This window comes from Catharus ustulatus, chromosome 9 (genome assembly GCF_009819885.2).
Source record: "Catharus ustulatus isolate bCatUst1 chromosome 9, bCatUst1.pri.v2, whole genome shotgun sequence".
In the NCBI taxonomy this organism is placed as follows: Eukaryota; Metazoa; Chordata; class Aves; order Passeriformes; family Turdidae; genus Catharus; species Catharus ustulatus.
The window spans coordinates 18,948,091-18,969,458 of NC_046229.1; the positions used below are offsets into that span (position 1 = coordinate 18,948,091).

Here is a 21,368-nt window from a genome sequence, read left to right on the forward strand (position 1 = left end):
ATTAAATATAAATTTTATTTTAAGTAAGCATTTTTCTGCAGTAGTGATGTGTGTATCCTTTCCCAGGTCAAAGCATAAGCTTTGTGTTCTTGCTCCTTCGCTTATGGCCTAAACCTATTATTTGAGCCTCTGTACTTGTGTGATATTAATTCATGATACTGACAGTTAATCTATTTTTATAACTGTTATTATCCGAGCAAAACAAGGTTCTTCATTTTCTCTTCAAGTCTGAGAGCATGTAACAGTGGGGAGCAAAGTTAAAAGTATATCTTTAAGATCTTACATGGTTTAGCAATATTCTTAAAATTACTATCACCATATGCCAATATTGTAGTTATTTTTATATTGTCCCAGTATTATTTTGGGTTTATTTATGGTGAGGTTGTTAGTCTGTTCTGTTTTTTGGGTTTTTTTGCTGTTACAGGACAGATTTTTACCTAAATACATAAGAATTTTAAATCACAGAGCTCTAGCGTACCAGCCCCAATGTGGCTTTAAAGTCCTAGGAAGTTTAATCAAAATTTTTAATGATTACTAAAAGCTTACATTTTTTCCCATTGGCTCCTCTTTGTTCTTGCCTAGTTTACTCAGATGTGCATTATTTCATCCCTGTCTTCTCTGCTGAGACTGCAGTTGTTTAGGGAGGCTTATAATAAGTAGCTCTTTGTGTCCATCCTCTTGCTTTATTTTGAGGTTTGCTTTGCACAACAGTGCAAATGGGGACAGTTTCTCCCTTCTTGGATGTGATGCTTATTGAATTTGTTTCCATTAACAAGCTGTTGGAAGCAAGTAAATGCCACATTAATTTACTCTTACTTCTGATTTTTCCTGCCTATTCTAAGGGTTGCTTAGACAACAGATCATCTAAATATCTCATAAAAGGCCTGAATTCCACTCCCTGCAAAAGTGGAATTATGATTAATAATTCAAAAGAATAATTTATATCATACTAAAACATTAAGGAGAAAGAAATAAAGAGGATGTTTGCATACAGGTGAAATTATTGGCAGAGCTAATCTCTACAGCGATCCTTGACTTGGAGGGGCTAAGTAATATATTACTATTCATCAGCTGTTTATCCATTTTCCTTTTCCTTCACAGTTTTCTGGGGGTCACACAATCCTGGGACCAAGAACCTCCAATCACATTTCATCCCCTGTTTTCCCTGAAACTTTTCGTTACACATTGAAGTTACTGGATACAAGTTCTGTTCAAGGTATTTGCCTGCACACTCCTCTCCAAGAGCCTTTGATGTATTGTGAACTGAAGGTTCATTGAGAGTTTCATTTGTTATTTTCATAACTCCTTTTGGCCTGATTTTTTGAGATTAGCCAGATAACTTATTTTGAGATGTACTTGATTTTCTAGACTTACCTTCACATATGCCTTTTGCAGGTGAGCCCCACTTCTAATCAACTTCTATAGTAGCCATGCTTCATGTCACCACTTGACTGCCACCTCCTCAAACATCTCTGTGGGAGGGTTGTGGTAAAGCCACATGGACTCTGTGGTCATACAGGACATTGGCACTTGTAGCAGAAAACTTCAGGTCCTCTAATGACAATGGGGTCAGTGCCAGTGTAAAATCAAAGTGGGAATGTCCTAAAGCAGAAGTACTGAAAGAGAGATTACTCACTGCCATTTCTGGGAAAAAAACATGACACCCTGTGAGAGCTGATCATTTTTGTGTTGGCCAGGTACCCAGCACTGCAGTGTGTGGTGAGAAATTACCTGTGAGTGAGACACAGCCTATTCAGCTCATATCCCAGTGTCTGCTGGCTGTAGTTCCAGGCTCTGCCAGTGTCACAGGAGCAACCTGGCTGTAGTTTCCTTCTCCAGACAGTTTGCTGCTGCCAGGAAGCACTGACGTTTCCAAAGCATCCAAACAATGAGCATGGCTGACAAATTCATAGATTTGTGAGGGTTTGAGGTAATGTCCCCATCAGGTTGAATCATTCTGTTGCACTTAAATGCTTCCATTTTTCTAATTGTTCCAGGTAAAAAGGACAAACCCAGATTTTCAATCTGCAAATCAAAGATTTCTTATTGGAGAACAACACAAAATTTTTTAAGCAATACATTTTAATTTTCCTGAGTATATGCAAAACAATATGATTGTAGTATATAGGACAATACCTATCTTAAAGAAACTTGTCTAGATAGATTTTCTTTTAGAGTAGCTGGTAGTTAAAAGCTGTCCTTATTGCACCGAGGGAGTAAAATCCACACTTGTTAGGCTCTTATTTCATCCTCTTTCCTATGGTCTCACCTTTTTGGCCCTGCTAACTTTCATGTCCATAATGAACTCCATTTAGCTTCCCTGCAGCAGGACCTTGTCTTTGTTAATCACTGACCCAGCGGCGTGAAGCTGCATAGGAGAGCAGGTTTTTTTTTTTTTTCCTGGATTTTCTCTACTTCCTTCAGCAGTTGTAAATTCTAAGAAACTGCAGAACAAACAAGTATAAAAGATCAGGAAGATGGCCTGAAAAAATAATGTTTAAAAAATATTTGATTGTACTCAGTTCTCCCGTAGATGCCAGCTACAGACTGATGGCTGAACTCTTAGAAGAAGTTAATGAGATTAGGCCTTTGGAAACTGATTCCTTAATGCTGTCTTCTCATTGAGTGGTGTCATGTTTGGGGTTTTTTTACTTTTTTCTTTTTTTCAGTAACCATATATAAACTTGACATGGAGATCAGCTGAGACCTCATGGCAGAAATCTCATTTGAAACAACTGGAAATTACTTCACCTTGGCTCAAGCCACAGCATGACAGAAACCTTCTCCTCTTTCTCCAGCCCTGCTGTGAGTCAAAGGCATTTTCTGGGCTGCTACTTTCCTGTGCTGAACGACCTTGAGCCTCTTCCTGTTGCCCTGTCTTTGCTTGGCTCAGCATGTGCATCCCTTGCTCTTTACAAATACGCCTGCGTGCTTGCCTTTGCTGTCTTCCTTTTTCTCCATAGCTGAAGGTACTGGTCCTTTGTCAGGCTTTGAGACTCACATGCTTTAGTTCATAAATGCCTATAGCAACTCTCTATGCTTTTGATAGTGAGGATTTTTTTCACCTTATTAAAAGAATGTTGGTATTGTCAAATGCATAGTACTTGCCTACTAGTATGTTTCCTTTCTGCCTGTGCTTGCAGAGCTAGGGAAAATTAGGTGAAAAAGCAGAGTAGTAGCATTTTATACTTGTTTTGCTGGGACATAAATTTGCAGATTTGTGAAGCGGGGGAGAATCAGCCCAGCGTGACTCACAGCACACAGCACAGTCGGAAGAGCCCAGCTTGGGTTGTGTGTATCCGTCCTAACAGGGAAAGCTGAAATGCTAATTGACGTTGCAATCTGCTTCAGGTCAGGTAAAGGTCATCAGACCCCTGCAAACGCTTAATCCTTCCCATGGAAGCTTTGTGGGATTCCCAAGGATCCTACAAAAATAACCTTTATGTTTGTTTACGTGGAGAATCCCTGCAGGAAGCAGAGCTAGCAGAGTGGTGGTAGAGCGGCATGGGGATGGCAGTGGTGTCAGAGGGATGGTGAGGCTGGGCAGAGTCATCACCCTTTGCTCTTTTTTTCATGTTAAACACCATGTAAATACTCCTGTAAAACAAAGCTGCCATTCTTTGCTACCAACCATCTCTCAGATCTTCCTTTCCTCGTAAAAGGCTGCATCAGCTTTTTCCAGAGATGAGCTCTAGGAGGGATTCCAGCACAAGCTGAACCTAATGGGATGTAAGATGGGGTAGACACAATACTGAACACTGTGCAACTTCCAAACAATGCAACTTCCAAACCCAGTCCACACCTTCAGCAAGGTACTCGAGCACATGCATGAACTGAAAGCAAGTCTTGCTGAAATACAGGGGCTGTGCATACACATCCGTGTGCGTGCTGAAGCGTTCTGCTGGGTCGAGGCCAGGATGTTCAGCACTGTGCAGGCTTAGCCCTTCCAGATGTCTCCAAAGATAAAATGGAAAGAAAGTGACAGTCAGTCCCAGTTATATGGAACACAACCCAGCTTTTAAAAGGCTACTTTTGATAATTAGGTATTTTGTGTACTGTGGCAAGATGTGAATTACAAAACCCCTAATAATAATGCAGTTCAGTCAGGGTAGCCTTGAAATTAGACCCCTAGCAGAGAGGTTGCACTGCATAATGATAGTACAGTACCATTTGTTTCAACACATTTAGCACTCCAGAATGGGATTTTTTTGTTAAACACCAGATGTTCTAGTGACCCGAGTGCTGACTCTAAAAGAATACACAATAGAATAGTGCGTCAAGGTCAATGGCACAAATTAATCTGTATTATCATGCTGTCATATTCTGCTGTATGCCCCATATGAGAAAGATCTATGGCTAGTTCCTTCTTTACATGCAACTGTATGGGGTGTTGCAGTACACAGATTTTGAGTTTCCCAAGCCCTCAAACCCCCCTGATGGAAGTCTGATTCTTGCTTTGATAGTTTAAATTGTAAATGTGACATTCTTACAGCGGGTGAGGGCTGTGTGGGTATGTGACTGTAATCTCCCAGAACCAGAGAGACACGCAGCAGCACAGTGAGAATTATGTCTGTTAATTGTAAATTCTGCCTTTAAGGACTTCAAAATAATAACCTGGGTAGCTTGGTTGTCTGCATTTTTCCTTTGACTTAAAAATGTGGTAAGGCGCAAATGAATAATTGTTTACAAATTTTTAAATGATAGCTTATCTGCAGTAGATACTTTTGTCTCCATGAGTCCCCCATATCCCTTCTCCCTGCCCTGTGACTTCTAAGCTATTGCTGCAAGATGGCAGGATGTCAATGCCCCCCAAATTGAACCTGTGATTTGTTTTTCTTTGATTTATGGGCTTGTAGTCAATAAACTTTATAAAGGAAAGTATCAGACTGAGCAATCAATCAAAGATAAGCAGATTCTTGTCCTTTAAAAGCATTTCACCCCAGTAAGCAAGGGCCTCATTCATCTTTTACAACCACTCTTGCAGCTTTCAGCTGAGAAAGGACTTGCTGCTGACTACATTTCCTTCTGCTGAAAACTCCCCTGTTCTGAGCTGAGATTTTTAAAATTCATTGCAGCAGTACATTTCCTTCCCATGTTATTTGCTATCTCTAAAAGGGCAAACTGTTTGCATGTTGTTACTAAAGGTAAATCTCCTTGCTGTGTAGAGAAGGCTTATGTTTTAAAGCGTCAGAGGCATGGACTGTTGTTTTACAGAAACAGTATTCATTTTCTTTGTTATTTTACAAAACAAAACAGACCATAAAAAAGGTTCCCATTTGTTTTTTAGTAGTATCTGAATTTCCTTTTGAGTAAGGCAAATGTTATCCTGCATGTTTTGCTTCTCTGAAGCACAGATGGTGTGCATATGCAGATTGGTGATTTTTTAATCAAAACAGTGACACTTGGGAATATATGTAAGTATTGTAATAATGCATTAGTCAGGAGTGATGTTGTAACACACTGAGATCATACACATAAATCTAAGACACCATGTCTAGACACCCCAGGGAAGATGGCATGCCATGGGTTAGAGCAAGCATTAAGGAAGTGCAATATTTCAAATATGATGGGAAAATAATGCAATTTGCAGACTTTAATAAAACCATTGGGGAATTAATTTCACTAAGGATGCACTCTGTCTGAAAACATCTATGTTTCTACATTTGCTTCGTAGATAATCAGAAGGCGAGACACTGTACCTGCTATCCCAGGCACAAGCACAGTACGATATCTATGAATTGTGCTGCATCTTTAATATGCTGAATATGAAAATAATCCCTTTATAGTGCTTTAGTAGTACAAAACTGCATTATGCAAACAATGCACAGACAGCATAAACCTTGGAGAATCAGAATTTGAAGAGCTTTTAAATTAATCTCGTAAGTGTTGATTTGGGCATGCTCAGGGAGTGCGCTCAGCTGTAAAACTTGTCTGACCTAACCCTCCTGGTTTTAATTATTAGCTTTTTGATTATCAAATATTAAATGAAGAGGTGCAATTTATGACTTTTGCATGTATCATTCTCTTTTCTCTGTAAAGGTTGTCTAATTTTTTTTAAAAGAATCCTTGCTTCTTTGGCTGCTTTTTGTTATTTGTTGTCTTGTATAGCTCTTGGCATATAATTTTAATCAGCCAACCACTTTCCAAATTTTTGCCAGCTGATAACTACTCACAAGCAAGTAACTTGCAGTACTATGCCAGGAATGTTGTGATAAAAATGTCAATTTAAACCTGGCCAAGGATGACAATCATAACTATTTCCGAGCAACTTGAACAGAATACATAATACAATAGCACTTTTTATACATAGAAATACAAACTTTTAAGGTTCCCATAATGATAACCCTCACAGTCAAAACCCCATTTAAAAATTGGCTGCATTGGTAACTCCATCAGCCTCATCATCTCTTGTCATCTGAAAGGTTAATAGTAAAAAGTCTTCAATACAACTGAATATTTTCAATTAAAATATCATCAACTCAAATGCTGGCTGTAATCAGTAATGTAAATTGTGCAAGTATAGAAATCAGTGAATGAGGGAACTCAGGTTTTGCCAATAGTGACAATGGTTTATATCCTGACCAACTGAATTCTGTTTCAGAAAACTAGGTGCATATGTTAGCATGGGCTAAACCCAAGCAATTCAGTATTTGCCTTACCCTCATGTGTCTTTTCCTCTCTGGGCTCAGACAGTCATCCAGAATCCTTTATTAGGACAATAATCCAGTGGGAAGATACTTTGAAATCAAAACCTGAAACATGATGGTTTGGAACATAAGCGATACTTTGAAGTTTTCAGGAGATTCTTGGAAAATCTGAGTTCACAAAGCTGGGAACAACATAGCATGGTTACTGTGTTGTGAGGCCCCTGCATACAGCCCTCCTTCTTCAGAAAATTGTAAACCACCGTATTTAACTCTTCCCATTTCAAAGTTAGATTTCATTTTCCAGGACGTTCAGGAAATGTGAATGGGCCTCAGGGCTTGTGCAGGGGTAGAAATATGTCTGCAAAGTAATAATAATGAGCAGCTTTCATGAATCTCCATGGAGATTCCTTCCCTCTGAGCATCTTCCAAGGTCTTTGCCACAGTGAGGGCAGAATGTCTCTGGTTTCACACCAGTCTGCCTGTTGCCCTTTGCTCTTCCCATTCAGCTGGTGCTACACGATTATTACTAGCGTATATTATATTTATAATATTTATTTACACAGTCTTCATTTTTCTTTCTCTTTCCTTCATATTCTCTTACTCTGGAACTTGGTCTTTGTTGAATTGCTGCTATGTTTCCACCAGCATTTTGTCTGTGTTAATTATTGTCATCCTTCATATTACAGTATTACATCCTTAATTCCTCATGTTATAGTTTACCCAAAGTCTACCCACTTTATTCCATAAAAATGTACTGATGTTTTAATTTCAAGATGGTTTTGCTAATATCAGTTCTTGTGAATGAAATATATTACAGCCAGGTGCAATAAATATAATCTTTACTGTTTGCTAGAACCGAACCCAAATCCTGGATTCTTCTATTCTGTGGCAGTTATAGCAGTTTACTTTTAGCATTTCCCCCCCTGTTAGATGGATCTTTGCTCTATTTATTTCTTGGTGCATATGAAGAGGTTCCATTCAGCAGCTCTGTGTCACGTACATATTTTTTTTTTGTAATGTCTGGCTGCATCCCACTGTGGCTGATCCTCAGGAGCACACTTGTACTGCTCCTCCTGCTCATGGAGATCCACAGCAGAGGGAGTGGGGTGAGGAAGGTGGCCTTGCCTTCTCTCCTGGTGCATATCCATGTGTGGTTTGGATCAAAACATGCTATAGATCCAACTCTCCAGCCGTGGGGGTGTAAACGATGGCACTGTGGTCAGACCGGGCTCAGCAGAGGATCAGCCCTGGCTGGGGATGGGGTGTGATGGGGGCGGTGGCTCCCGGTGCCTCCCTCTGCAGCTCTGAGTGCACAGCCTTCACTGGACAGGCAGAGATGGCCATTAAACCGTGCACAACAGCTTGTCATCCTGCAGAGCATCACATGCTAGACAGACCACTTTAACCTTGCTTAACCTTTCGCTGTGCTCCTCAGCTAATGAGATGAATGAGAGTTTTATTGGGGTTTCTTGACCTAGATCTTTTACATGGCAGTTCCATGTATCTGAGCAGCCTAATGCCTTATGTTTTGTAAATCAATATAGCTATAGCTATCTTTTAAAAGCCAGAAGTGGTTTTTTTTAGGCCTAGTATCATATCCTATAAATAATATTGATTTTGTTTAGCCTGAAAATCTATTTAATTTTGAATTGGCACACCTTGTTAGTCAAATACAGTTCTTGGGTAAGTCCAAGCATGATTCTCATGCATCCCATTACTTTTATCCCTATGGTGTTTGTAAACCTGGTGTCAATAAAATGAGAATGAGCTCTCCTGCATGTAAACCACATCTAAGTTTTCAATTTATGGAAGTTTTTCAGACTCTGGCATTTAATGGGCAAACACAAGAAAGCAGTTATAGCAGATTGCAGAGCTTCATGTTACCTCAAATAATGCAAATGTTATAGAACAGTGATGGGAATGTGCAACATTAAGCCAGCCTTTCATAGTGTTATGTGAATTGCACTGGCTCAGCTAAAAAGGAAAACTTAAAAATTGATTTTATATTTACGTCTTCAACACACACACTTTTACTGGCTATTATTTTACTTCTATCCTTCCATCCTTGCCATCCCTCCATTGATTGAAGTACAAATACTCTCATTGCCATTTGCAATGTTGTGAAATGAAGATTTCAAGACACGAGAACAAAACACTGGTATTCAGGGTTAGGGTCGTTGCTCCATCTGTTGTCTGCTGTGTTTGGCACAAGCAGTTTTGTACTGCATGTACAACTAGAAAGGACCAGTACTGTGGTGTTTCTTACAGGTGCTTCAGGTACTTCTAAAGGCATTTGTGAATATAACTTCTGACATTTCCTTCCCATGTGTTCAAGACTCCTGTACCAGTATATTCTCAGTTTCTACTCTGAAATAAAGTTCTGTCTATTTACATGCTTGATGTAAGTAAATCACATTTTCAAGACTGGGTCAAATGAGACAGTATATTAAAATGCATTTCTCATTGTCCAACTCTGTGATAAGATTTTTATACAAGCTTTTGGACTGTGTGGTAAATAGATACCCATTTGATCTGTTCCCTTAGAAGACAAAATCTGATTCAATTATTCTTTCATAGCAAATGGTCGACACTTTAGGTACCAAATAGATGATACAAAGGTTGACTCTGAAAGTACAGGCTGAATTCGTATACAAATGCATGCTTGATAATGATTTTCAGGCTCATTTTTTTATGTTAGCATTACACAAATGCAACCAAGGAAGTGATTAGTACATTTCTCTGTTGAACTTCTGAGAGATTAGTTTGTATATTATTACTTGCAACTAGCATTTCAATTTTTCTATTATTTGCCTTTCTCACTTGGTCAGGACAAAATATCAGATTGATGATTTACATTTTATGTGGGAAAAAATAGGAACTGCATGAAGGTTGGTCTGTGAATTTTTATAGAAACATCAGAGAAGCTAAACAGCTTCAGCTCTTTAGCTCCAGAAATTAATATATAATATTGTTTTCCAAAAACACAGCATTATCTCATGGCTTTAAAAATTACTGTGGGAAAAGCACATAAGTCTATTTTGTATAAAAATGAAAGAGAAAGTATTAATTTCTGCTTGCCAAGGGGATGCCCATATGAATTTGTGATAGGTGCCTAAATGTGGAGGTAAGTAATAAGCAGGTATTGACTTCTATTGAGATCAGTATAGAGATTTGTTGACCCAAAGAGGTTACAATTGACTGAAGAGTGGGGCAGTAAATCTTGTTATTGAACAAAAAGCTAAAGTCAATATATGTATTATTATAAACATTTTTCTTTTGGAAGAGATAATAAGGGTGGAGTGGTTTAAGACTTTAGATTTATATGGCCATGATAGCATACAGTTCTTTTATTTAGTCAAAGGAGAAGAACAGAAGAATGCCTTGGGGGATGTTGTGGGATTTTTTTGGAGTTTGTTTTGTTGTTAGATTTTTTAGATTTTTTGTTGTTGTTGTTAGATTTTTTTTTAGGTTTTTTTTTTCTTTTTTTTGTTTATTTTTTTCATTTTTAATACAGCTTCACCAATCATGCCAAAGCAGTAAAGCCTGCATCAACTTTCACATCATAAACCCTTATTCTCATTGTTTTATAACTCAGCCATAAAGGTTATTTTCAGATTGAAATTTGGCCTGCAAGCTCTTTGCCTAAGAATAATTTTTTCCCCAGAAGGGCAAAAGGAATAAAGATGATCTATTGAACTATTTATTGAATTTTAGAGGAGCACAGAAAATACGTGTTGTGATTTTTATAAAAATCAGGGTTTAGATTGTATTCCTTATTGAATATTATTCTCTACATAAAGCTAAGATTTACTTGATCATAAAGGTGGGGGCTGAAAATGTTCTTTCACTGCTTTCAAACACTTGCTAATATTAATCCATGCCTTGTATTGTAAACAAGTATGATTTTATGGTTCTTATATTTTAGTCCATTCTATTATGCTCTGGTCAGTACATTATTTTTTAGATTATTGCTTGAAAACATAAAGAGGAGACAGTGCAGAAGAAAATAGAAATTCATCCATCTGAAGACAGTGAACTTATTAATTAAAATCAACTACATCCTATAGTGAGAGACTGAAGAAATAGCTGTTGAATTGCAATTTTATAGCATTTATATCTGTTAGTGTCTTGGCTGCCAGTAGAAATGAATCTTCAGTAACTCAAAAATCCTCTAACAAAAATAATTTGTTGCTTTCCATTGCAGAAACCATCTGCCTCCTTCCTTAGTTCACAAGACCCTCTTATGTTTCTCTAGGATTCAGGAACTTGTACTAATTTAGGAGACTCACTGAATCTCTTTAGCAGCACAGGCTACGATAAATGCATCAAACACCTTCTCTGCTCTTTGCACTGGCTTGCTGTGAGTTTAAAAACAAGTCCCTTTGGAGCAGGAGGGAAGCTTCCTTCTGCAGAGGGCAGACAGGAATAACCGTCCCAGGACCATCCCATCGCATCCCATCGCATGCCATCCCATCGCATGCCATCGCATCGCATGCCATCCCATCCCATGCCATCCCATCCCATCGCATGCCATCCCATGCCATCCCATGCCATCCCATCCCATCCCATCCCATCCCATCCCATCCCATCCCATCCCATGCCATGCCATGCCATGCCATGCCATGCCATGCCATGCCATGCCATGCCATGCCATGCCATGCCATGCCATGCCATGCCATGCCATCCCATCCCATCCCATCCCATCCCATCCCATCCCATCCCATCCCATCCCATCCCATCCCATCCCATCCCATCCCATCCCATCCCATCCCATCCCATCCCATCCCATCCCATCCCATCCCATCCCATCCCATCCCATCCCATCCCATCCCATCCCATGCCATCCCATCCCATCCCATCCCATCCCATCCCATCCCATCCCATCCCATCCCATCCCATCCCTGCTGAGGTGCTCTCTGATGCTGGCACTTGATCCAGTTCTCTTCTGTGCTCCCACCCTGGTGGCATCACTTGCAGTGGCATTCTGAGCTGGGGATTTCTGCACTGTGGCTGATGGCCAGGACCTTTCCCCTCCTTGGACCATTGTCCTGCTATCTCTCTATAACCTCATGGACATATCATCATGGACATTATCTGCTTTTCTGTCAGACTTCAGTATGATGAAAGAGACCTCGAGAAGGGTACCTCCCACAAGAGCAATATTTCCAAATGACCTGCAAAAAAAAGCCAGACTTATTTTGACTTGAATGCTATTTCCGCTCTCTGTTTATGCAGTTTCTGTTCTGGAGGTGTGTGGGAGGGAAGGATAATTGTCTCATCCTCAGTTTTGCCCCATTTAAAACATGCATGCAGATAAGCACGCTTTCTGTAACTAGAACTATGTGACCTGAGGGAGGCCTTAACTTTCCACAAGGCTGACCATTGCTTCGGGTCCTTTGACTTTTGCCCTTTAAGCAACAAACAGTGAAAACACAGAAAAAACATTTTGTAATCCTTAAATATCTCATAGCTGCATTTTCCTCTGTATTACAGAGTGATCATTGTACTTACAGTGCATCAGTAGTGTGTCTGGCTGGGGATGCTGGTGCCGGCAGACAGTGCAGTGGCCTTTCTCCCAAATACGAATGAGAAGCTCAGCTTGCACTCATACCCAATATGGACAAGCAGACTGGGACATTTTTTGCTTATTTCACCACAATTAGATAAATTACTCTGTTTGAGTTTAGCTAGAGAAGGTTGCTATGAAGAAGTTTGGCTTAGAGTACCTAGGGCTTCAGTCGCCATCAACTAAATCTATGGATTTTTATGCTTTGTTTGAGGCTTTTCATTCACTACTAGATAATGTACTTCAACTTTGTCTGCTGCAGTATATGAAGGAATAGTTTCTTTTTAAAAACATATCTGTCCCTGGAAGCATGCTTTGAAAAACCACAGCATCTGGCTGTTCTTTGCCCACCTTATTGCATTATTTCTGTCTGTAGATACTGGTGCATTTAAATTAGTTGTCATTTCCAAGCTATTACAAAGGCTATAGATGAAAATCTTCTATAGCTACAAAGTGCCCACAGATTTATTCAAACCTACTGAAACTTCATTCATTTCCATTCCCAAGACAGTTTCCAGCCTTCCCCTATGGATATGCATGCTGTTTAATGGCACTTGAATTAGCATGTCTGCTTGTTGGCACCAGTGTGGTAATGGTGGCAGTTGCTGATAAAGCTCATTAGATGGAAATAAAGGATCTCAAGTAAGTTAATGGTGAAAAACATCTGAATTTAGTAGGAGCAGATCTGTGAACATAAAATGAATGTGTAATATATTGAGCTTCAGCATAGTCTGGCTCTGGCTTATTGCTTCTTCTTGTGGGGAGATTTTTAAAAATTCTGGTTTTATGTAATTTTATTTTGAAAAATCACCTGCTTTTTAGTGTATGAGCTATCTAAACAACTTTGTCTGCTGGTCTCTATTTCAAATGTGCTTATAGCAAGTGAATTGGAAGCTGGATTTGTAAAGTAGAAGGGAAAATCAACTTATGATGACATCCTTTTCCTGAAGCTTATGCTGGCCAACTCTGTTGCTTCTGAATGAGATACACCTCTTTGAATATATACAATTCAAGCACAGTATTGCCAGATAATGCAAACATACATATTCAATAAATAAATGTTGGGCTGAATGTTCCATCTGAAAATGACAGCTTCTTTTCCAGTTTGCAAACAGTGCTTCTGCACTCATTTTCCCATAAACACACCTTTGCCTTCTTTGGTCATACTGAACTAATTTTTATTTACAATACACAGTAAAATGGTGTCAGAATAGTGCCATGCCTATCTATAATGTGGTTTTTAGAAGAAATATGCTAAGGTGATTTAAATGGGGCTTATTAGTGTTCACAAAGACAGCCAGATCATGATTAATTCGATCATAATTTGCTCTTTCTAAATTTCCACGCTTCAAAAATGACTGTGTTTAAGCTAGAGATGTGCTGCTCTCACCACTGTTTGCCAGAGTGGGATTAATAGTAGAATAATGTTGAGCTAGACAAACTTAAACTGGCAAAGTTACTTACTTTTTAAAAAGAGATGGAATTAGTGGGTTATGTGGGTGAAAATCTTTCCAGTATCACAAACCTTGTAAGCCCAAAGAACGTTTTTATTATAGTCAGTGGGGGATGTTCAAACAATGAGAAGTTGAAGAGCAAAAATGTGATTCTAGCTGATTCTTGATCTTGCTGGGGGAGGCTCTACTTTGATTTCTTTCAGGAAAGCACAGTGCACACCTGTGGTATTATATAAAACATTACATAATTATGAGAAGAACACCCAGAATTTTCTCCCTCCAGCTCTGGCCTAGTCCACCTCTAATGAAGCAGCAAGTGTGTGGTGACTTTCGTTCAGGTCTGTCTTTGTGGCTTAGCTTGCAAAGTGTGTGAATTTATACATCGCCCTTGGCATTTATTTTCTGGTGTTGCTTTTGCTTATTTCAGGGAGAAAGCTTACTAATGTTCCCTTAAAATAAGTTTACTATTCAGGCCAGATTGTTGCCTTTTCTTTCCTGCCATGCTTGCAGCCTAATTGTATTTAATATCACAGTTCAGGGCTTTCCTCTCTCTGCTCCTTGTCACTCAGAGGTATTTAAAAGAGGATTTAAACCAGCTATTTTTTGTACTTAATCCTTGATCCCTTCTGCCCGCCCCCTGCCCAAGCTTGCTCATTCACTGGAAATAGCAACCTATGTCCACATTTTACTGCTCTAGTTTATAGTAATTTTGTCTTATGCCTTTGGAGTACAAATGATTGTTCAATTCAGACATTCAAAATGAAAGTGAAGTTGCCAGTGGAAACGGGTGACTCATTATACAATATGTGAGTACAAATAAAAAGGTGCCTGAGTATAATAATCAGAAGATATTGACTTTTGTTGAGGTCAGGATCACAATTTATTAACCCAAGAGGTAAATATTGACTGAAACTTTGGGCAGCTTTTTTTCCCCCTCTTTTCCTTATAGCTGAGAAAAGACTGTAGAGGATTTACTAAATAACTCCATCTGCCTGCACAGTGAGATGGAGACTTTTGCATTTTGCCTGCAGTTTTATGCTCGTCTTTTGTTCTGGCTCTCCCAAGGGCAAAACGATTTATAGCGTATTTTAGAGGAATATTTAAAATCATGCTAATTGCCATTTCTTTGTGATTAATTCTGCTCTTGACAAGCCAGAATCCTTTTCCTGAAACAGGTTTTGCTTCTGAGCACTTCTTCAGCTGATCCCAGCCCCAGGCAGGCTGTCTGCATTTTCTCTTCTGCCCTGGCCGTTGCCCTCTCTGATATCTCAGGGATCATTTTGTGTGTGCGCATCTAAAAACACCAGGGTATTGAAGCAGCCATCAGAAAGATGCCCTTGGGAATGGTGACTCCTTGTGTTGCTGACATTCTGTTCACTCTGTAAGGGGCTGTACAATCAAATTATTTACCAGAGCAGATGCAGCTCCCTCATTTGGCTAAAACGAGCACCCTGAAACCACCGTTCTGCTGTCTTACTTGGAAAACCAGGCTTTTCCAGGTTTCCTCCATCTCTGACTGCTCTGTGCTTCCTTGGGGCTGCATGCTTTGTGCTGAAGGATATGTTTGGGATTCCTGGGGCAGTTATGAGCCTTTTCTGAGCAGGGCAATTATCTGCTTTAAACTGAGTCACATTTTTTGTTTGTGCTTACTTGTTGGGGTTTTTTTTACCAGTCATGTGACTGGCATTTTGCATGGGTCTGGTCCCTGCCTTGGGAACCACACAGGTGCAGAGCTCCTCCAGGGGTGTTGGCTGCCAGATGCCACCTCACAGCTGCTGCCACCACACCTGGGCAATGTTTGGAGCCCTTGTCCTTGCTGTTTTCCAAGCTAAAAGAGATGGTGTAGAGAGAATTAATGTGACTTTAAACTCTGACAGGCTAATTTCTAGATTTGCTTCGTTTCTGTCCTACCTTTCCTCCCTCTCCTTCTCCTTCCCCAGTCTTTGTCAAATAATCTGCTTATTTTTCAGTGTTCTTATTGCCCATTGTTTTGTATTTTTGTTCCTGCATCCTCCTCAGAGTAAGATCTTTCTCTGTTTAGGGTCTGATTTACCCGAGTAATGCCTCAGGATAATCAGGCAGGATTGAATTTTCACACAATTTTAAATATTACAAAATAACTCTGGTGAGCTTTTAGCAGGAGAAGGCTGCTTAAGTGAGCATTGGAAAAGTGTTCTGAACCTGTTGATAAAATTTATCTGTGGAAAAGGGACTGAAAAGTATTAGTATCAAATTGTTATATATGGGAGCAAAGTCTTAAATCAGACTTTGTAATCTGTGGATTTTGGTGGAGGTGTGGGTATCTTCATAGCAAACATAAGCCCTCTGAAAATACCTCACTACCTCTACAGAGCCTTCAGAATGGATCCACAGATTCCTGAGCATTCATGGACCCCAGACTGGAAACCACAGCCGAAAATCAGGGTAATGTTCTGGGAGGATTTTCCCTGCTGAAGCTCAGCTTTGCTGAGCTGAGGAACCTGCCCCAAGTGGTGACACAGGCTGATTTAAACAGTGCTTAAGTCACTCTGTAGTGTTAGAGACTCTGGTGCTTCTGCTGCATCGTGGAGACTCTGAGTCTGTTCTGCACATCTGCGTGTCTGACTTGTGTCTGCTGTAATGCAGCCTGCGTGACCTGATCCACAGACTCCCATTACCTCGACCAGTGAGGCCCATAAAACACTTTTGGGCTCAGACCAAAGTAAAAGGGCCAGAGGAAATGAGTTTAAAAGCCTGAGCACATCTCCCAATGGGCATCACAAAATTTATATACATAATTTAAAATCGGCAACTTTAGGAAGCAAAGCAAAGAGCAAAACTGAGCTACTTTAGCTGATTATTTATGATGACCTTTTGTCTCAGATGTTTCTGTAAGGAAAATCTTGCCTATTTGGTAGTTCAAATCACTAATGCTGAACCTGAACTACTCTGCTCTAAATGAGAATCACACATTCACTGTCTATTTAGCTAGTGCATTTCCTGTATTTTTAAATTTAAATGATTTGTCTCCCTTTATTTCCCAATGCTTAGGTGAAGACTCTCTCCCCAGACTCTGCTACCTCTCTGTTGCCCTCTAAGTACCTCGTATGAAAGGTCACAGGCTCACAGTACTGACTCCTTGCAAAGTTCAACTGGCTCTCTTTTGTAGGCTAAAGCCATTCCCCATCTCCGTAGCAAGGGAGGTCCCCTGGCAGCAAAACAAATGTGGTTAGTTATGTGTGGCATGAACCTCAGCTGCACTGGGAGCTGAGCTCCGGAAAACATGTAATGGTAATGTATCGAGAATTACAAGGCTAACCCATCAGCCTCTCTCAAGAAATTTAACTCTGAAATGTTTTATTTTGCCTAGGGAAAGTCTATTTGGGTCTATCATCTGATTTCCAGGAAGGTCCAGCACTCCTCCCTCCCTTGCTCCTTAGCAGGACGGATGGCATATAAAGAGGTCAAAGAGACTACCAGTGTCATGCCATAAATCAGTGGTTCAGGTTAGAGGAGAGCCCAAAAGGCTTCTGCTCATCTGGTGTAAACTGACTCATTCTGCTGCAGTCAACAGAGGATCTGACAGCAGCAGATTTGCCTCAAGAGCTTCAGAATTCCCACTTTAGATTTATCTGACTGATATTTCAGACATTCTTTCTCCATTGTCAATGATTTTATTAATATCATATTAATAAATATATTTCAACTACAGCTTCATAGAATATCCATACTTCCCTCCCTGCCCACAAATAAGATGTTACATATATGTGATTATAAAATTACCAGTAGCCAATTTAGTTTAATTTAAATTTAGATTTTACCCTAAACAAATACTGATGTGCCCTGTGTATTTTTACTGCCAGATCATGATTTACTAACTCCGTTTTGGGGGTTAAAGAGAGCATGACCTTGCCCCATATTAATATTTAAAGATTACTGCGCACATGAAATCGGATGCTGACACAAGTCTCAAAGGACTAAGAGGTTTTTAATCTTTTGAAGAAGCAGTGCCACACTGAAATATGTATTACTATTCAAAACAGAGCATGTAACAAATGTCCCACTAGCAGGCATCAGAGACTGCAAATTTCATTCAGTGTAATATGGTCCACAAATACCAACTTGTTTCCAGAAGGGAAATTGCAATGCCACTGAGGCTGACGCTTGACACCATAGCAAAGGCCAGCAGTGGCATCTCAGACACTGCAGTAAAAGAGTTTGCCATCCAGTTCTAAATGCAGGAGCCATTTAGTGCCCTTTTCAAGGCAATACATGGATTTTACTCTTTCATAAAGGTGAAAGTTTATGTACATTTCTGTTCAAATGCAATTTAGAACAGTTTTGGAACTGTGTGATTCTTTGTTTTTACAACAGCACAAGCCTAAAATATTAAAACCTCCCGATTTTCTTCTAATACAGAAAAAAGAAAGTCAGAGCTGTTTTAATAGAAAACAGAAACAGCTGATATTTAACATAAAGTAATAATTTTATACCTTTTTTAGAGCACAATTATTTTCTTAAAAAAAATCAAGCTTAGCCTATCAGCATTTCTAACACATGTCTTTCCACTACACCTAAGCTTCAAATGAAAATGTGAACTAGCAAGCTGTAGAAGAGTCTAAGCAGTTTCTCTGTGTGTTTTGGGTGTACTCAGTTTGTATGAAAATGCTGCAGGTGACATCACTGATTACACTAGTTCCTGTGTTTGGATAACATCATGCAGGTGTTACAGGACTTGAAAAAGCATGACTGGATGGCTGTATCCAGTCTCCTTTTTTGGTGAGTGACAGAGATGGCAGCCTGCCATTCCTGGTCTCTTGTGTCGTATTTCTGACAGGTAATTGCAAACTGGTGCCTCTGGGAGCTTGCTATGGGGGCTGCCAGAAAGCACTGGGCTGGTTTGGAGATAGTTCAACCAGATGTTGGACAGATGTAGAAGAAGTTGGGTACTAGAGGTTTCCAGCCCTGAGGAATTAGGACCCTGTGAACATTTGTGTTCATTTTCAAATCATCAGCTGAGGGTAACCGCTATGTTTGCTGGTGGATGATGTCCACACCTCCACCAGTGGCAGTAGTTATTAAAACGAAAAGGAACTGGACCTGTTGTTTGGAAGTTATGGAGGCAGTGCTGGAAAATTTGATGCAAGGAGAGCAAGAGCATCCCTCCCTGGAGAGGCAGCTCTCCTTGCCATGGGGCTTTGAAGGCTGACCATTCTCTTGGCGTTGGCTGTGCTGTTGATGCAGCACTGTTGTAACCTAACCCTCACCTGGCCATTTCACAAACAGGGTACACTTGCTTTGCTCCCTTTACAACCACGAAGGCCTTTTAACCTTCCTTTTGCATTATCATGTCTGCCCCAGACCCATCCTTCTTCTTTTTGTGCCCTCCCTCAGCAAGCTTGTGAGTAACGGGAGCAGATGCCAGAGAAATGTGCACCTTCTGAGTGAGTGAGTGAGTGCAAAAAGGGGACAGGAAAATCTGCATGGAGACACTTGCTTTCAGTGCTTCCCAAACATGTGGTCTCAGTTCAATACATTTGCTAGTCAGCTAATCTATTTCCCTCTAAATTTGGTTGTCTTGTCAGATTTTGTGGGGGCAATATTTATTGGAAGATTTTTGGTCACTGTAAACACAGTTTGATCTATTTTATACAAAATGAGTGTTTTTCTCTGCATGACTTACTTAGAACTTCATACTGCTAAGTCTCAAAAAATGAATTTCAGTGAGTCACAAGTGCTGCAGGATGGCATGATGCCCTTCACAGAAATAACAACTGCAGATGCATAAAAAAAATAAATTAGAATTTGTGAATCTGAAGTTCTTTGAAAAATCTGCAACACTTATTATCAGTATTGCTGATAGTACAAATGGGACTGAAGCAACAGATAAGAGTTCTGGTCCAATGAATCCACCTACTGCTTATGATCCTTCCAGTCGTATTTTTAACTGTTTTGGCATTCCCCATTAAATCTCCCTAAACAGTCTTCTTGCTGGTTCAGTGCTCTCGACCAGGAAGCTTGTGAGTTTGTGAGGATTTGTACTTGATCATGAATGATTCATGAAATGAGCTTAGAAAACTAACTTTAACATCTTATTCAATGCCGAGGAAAAAAAAGAGCATCTTCTCCCATACTCGTAACAACTTGGCTAAAAAGGAAGAGTCTCAATGTCTCATTTTAAACACTGAAATTCAGAGCATCTGTTGCCTTTCCAGCTAAACCTCAGCTCTACTAAGAAGCAAGAGGAAGCATTTTAATTTACTACTGTAGCTGGTTTTGTTTTTCGCTCTGCTCATACGTTTGACCACATCCCAGCAGCACACACACATCGCACTGCCAGCTGTTGGGGCACAGCTGGCAGCCAGAACTGCCCATGGCGCCATTTCTCGCTCCTGTTCAACCATGTGTCAGATTTTTCTCTAAAAGCTGTGCCTGAAATCGGTTGATCTTGTTTTTATTTGTTTATGACTGATTCTATATGTTCCTTAGGACAACAGAAAGCTTTAACCCTGGGGTGTTATATTCTAGTGCCTCTCTTTCCTTCTCCTCTCCCTTGACCTCTCTGTGCATGGCAGATGAAGTGCCCCATTTCTGGTGGATATGGATGGCATTCATAGCCTGGGAACACACAGCACTACTTCCCCACCATGCATGTTTCATACAGACCATGTTTGAGTCTTGGTTTTTGCACCAGTGAAATGGGGATAATTGTATTGCTTTGATGTGCTGATAGAAGTGCCTTGTGAGAGCAAAATATTTCTTTGTGGAACAGGCCATAGTGTGTTTGGAAGCTCTGTATAGAAAAGGGTAGGAAGACAGCAGAGACATGGATCTGATGCAAAAAAAAAAGGGACAAAGCAGAGAAGAGGTCCATGGTTATTCCCTTGCTGTCCTTTGTCTCCTATTCTAGATCTGCAAGAGGATAAGGATTTTTTCCACTTCCTTTGCCGAATGAAAAGATGACAACACAGCATACATCTAGGGACACCTGCTGAGAGAATAAAACACAATAAACATGAGTATGCTATGGTGAGAGATATATTTGGTTTGTACAATAGACATTTTGATCCAGAGTTACAGAAAGTTTAAAACCAGTAAATTAAGATCAATTCCAATGCTTTTGTTATTCAACCTGAGGGTTTTTTTTGTTGTGCTTTTCAGTTTTTTAAGCTGGATGAATTTTGATCTCATGGTTAATAGAATTATGAAAAAGAAGAAAGTACTTCTAAACAAGGTTTTCTAAGGTGTCCCCTGGGACTATGATTTTAAACTGGTCTTGCATTAATTGCAGTTTCTCTGGCTGTTTGTTAGGCCATTGCCATGCTGCGTTAAGGTCTCAATGCTTTTATCTAGCCCTCCCCTATTCCCCGTTTGTTCTTCAGCAAGGATGAGAGGAACCCTTACAGTATGCAAATACATAATGCTTTCTATGCTTCTTTCTTTAGAGACATAAAAGGATTTTTAAAAAAAGGCAAGTTGAATACATGGCAATAAAGACATAAATCTTCAGAAGCAGGCAAGCTACACTCCCTCTGCACTTCACAAATGAAGCATGGTTTTTGCAAAGAAGGAGTTTGTTAGGAGAACCAGAGGAAGCAGGATTTCCATAATGATTTGCAAGAAAAAATTCTGTAACACATGGCACCGTATTTCCTTCAGAACTGCAATCCCCTTGGGACAAAATTCTTTACTACTTAATCACTGTAGTAATTAGAGATGATG

The 21,368-nt window shown here is 39.9% G+C and overlaps 1 long non-coding RNA gene across 1 annotated transcript; it reads left to right on the top strand.

Annotated features, from left to right (window-relative positions):
• The first annotated feature begins 1,121 nt into the window (after nucleotides 1-1,121).
• LOC117000350 lies at nucleotides 1,122-20,669 on the top strand. The gene is made up of 3 exons (XR_004418751.1): nucleotides 1,122-1,216; nucleotides 2,670-2,805; nucleotides 20,557-20,669. It is a non-coding gene; the product is annotated as an uncharacterized LOC117000350 (long non-coding RNA).
• The last annotated feature ends 699 nt before the right edge of the window (nucleotides 20,670-21,368 follow it).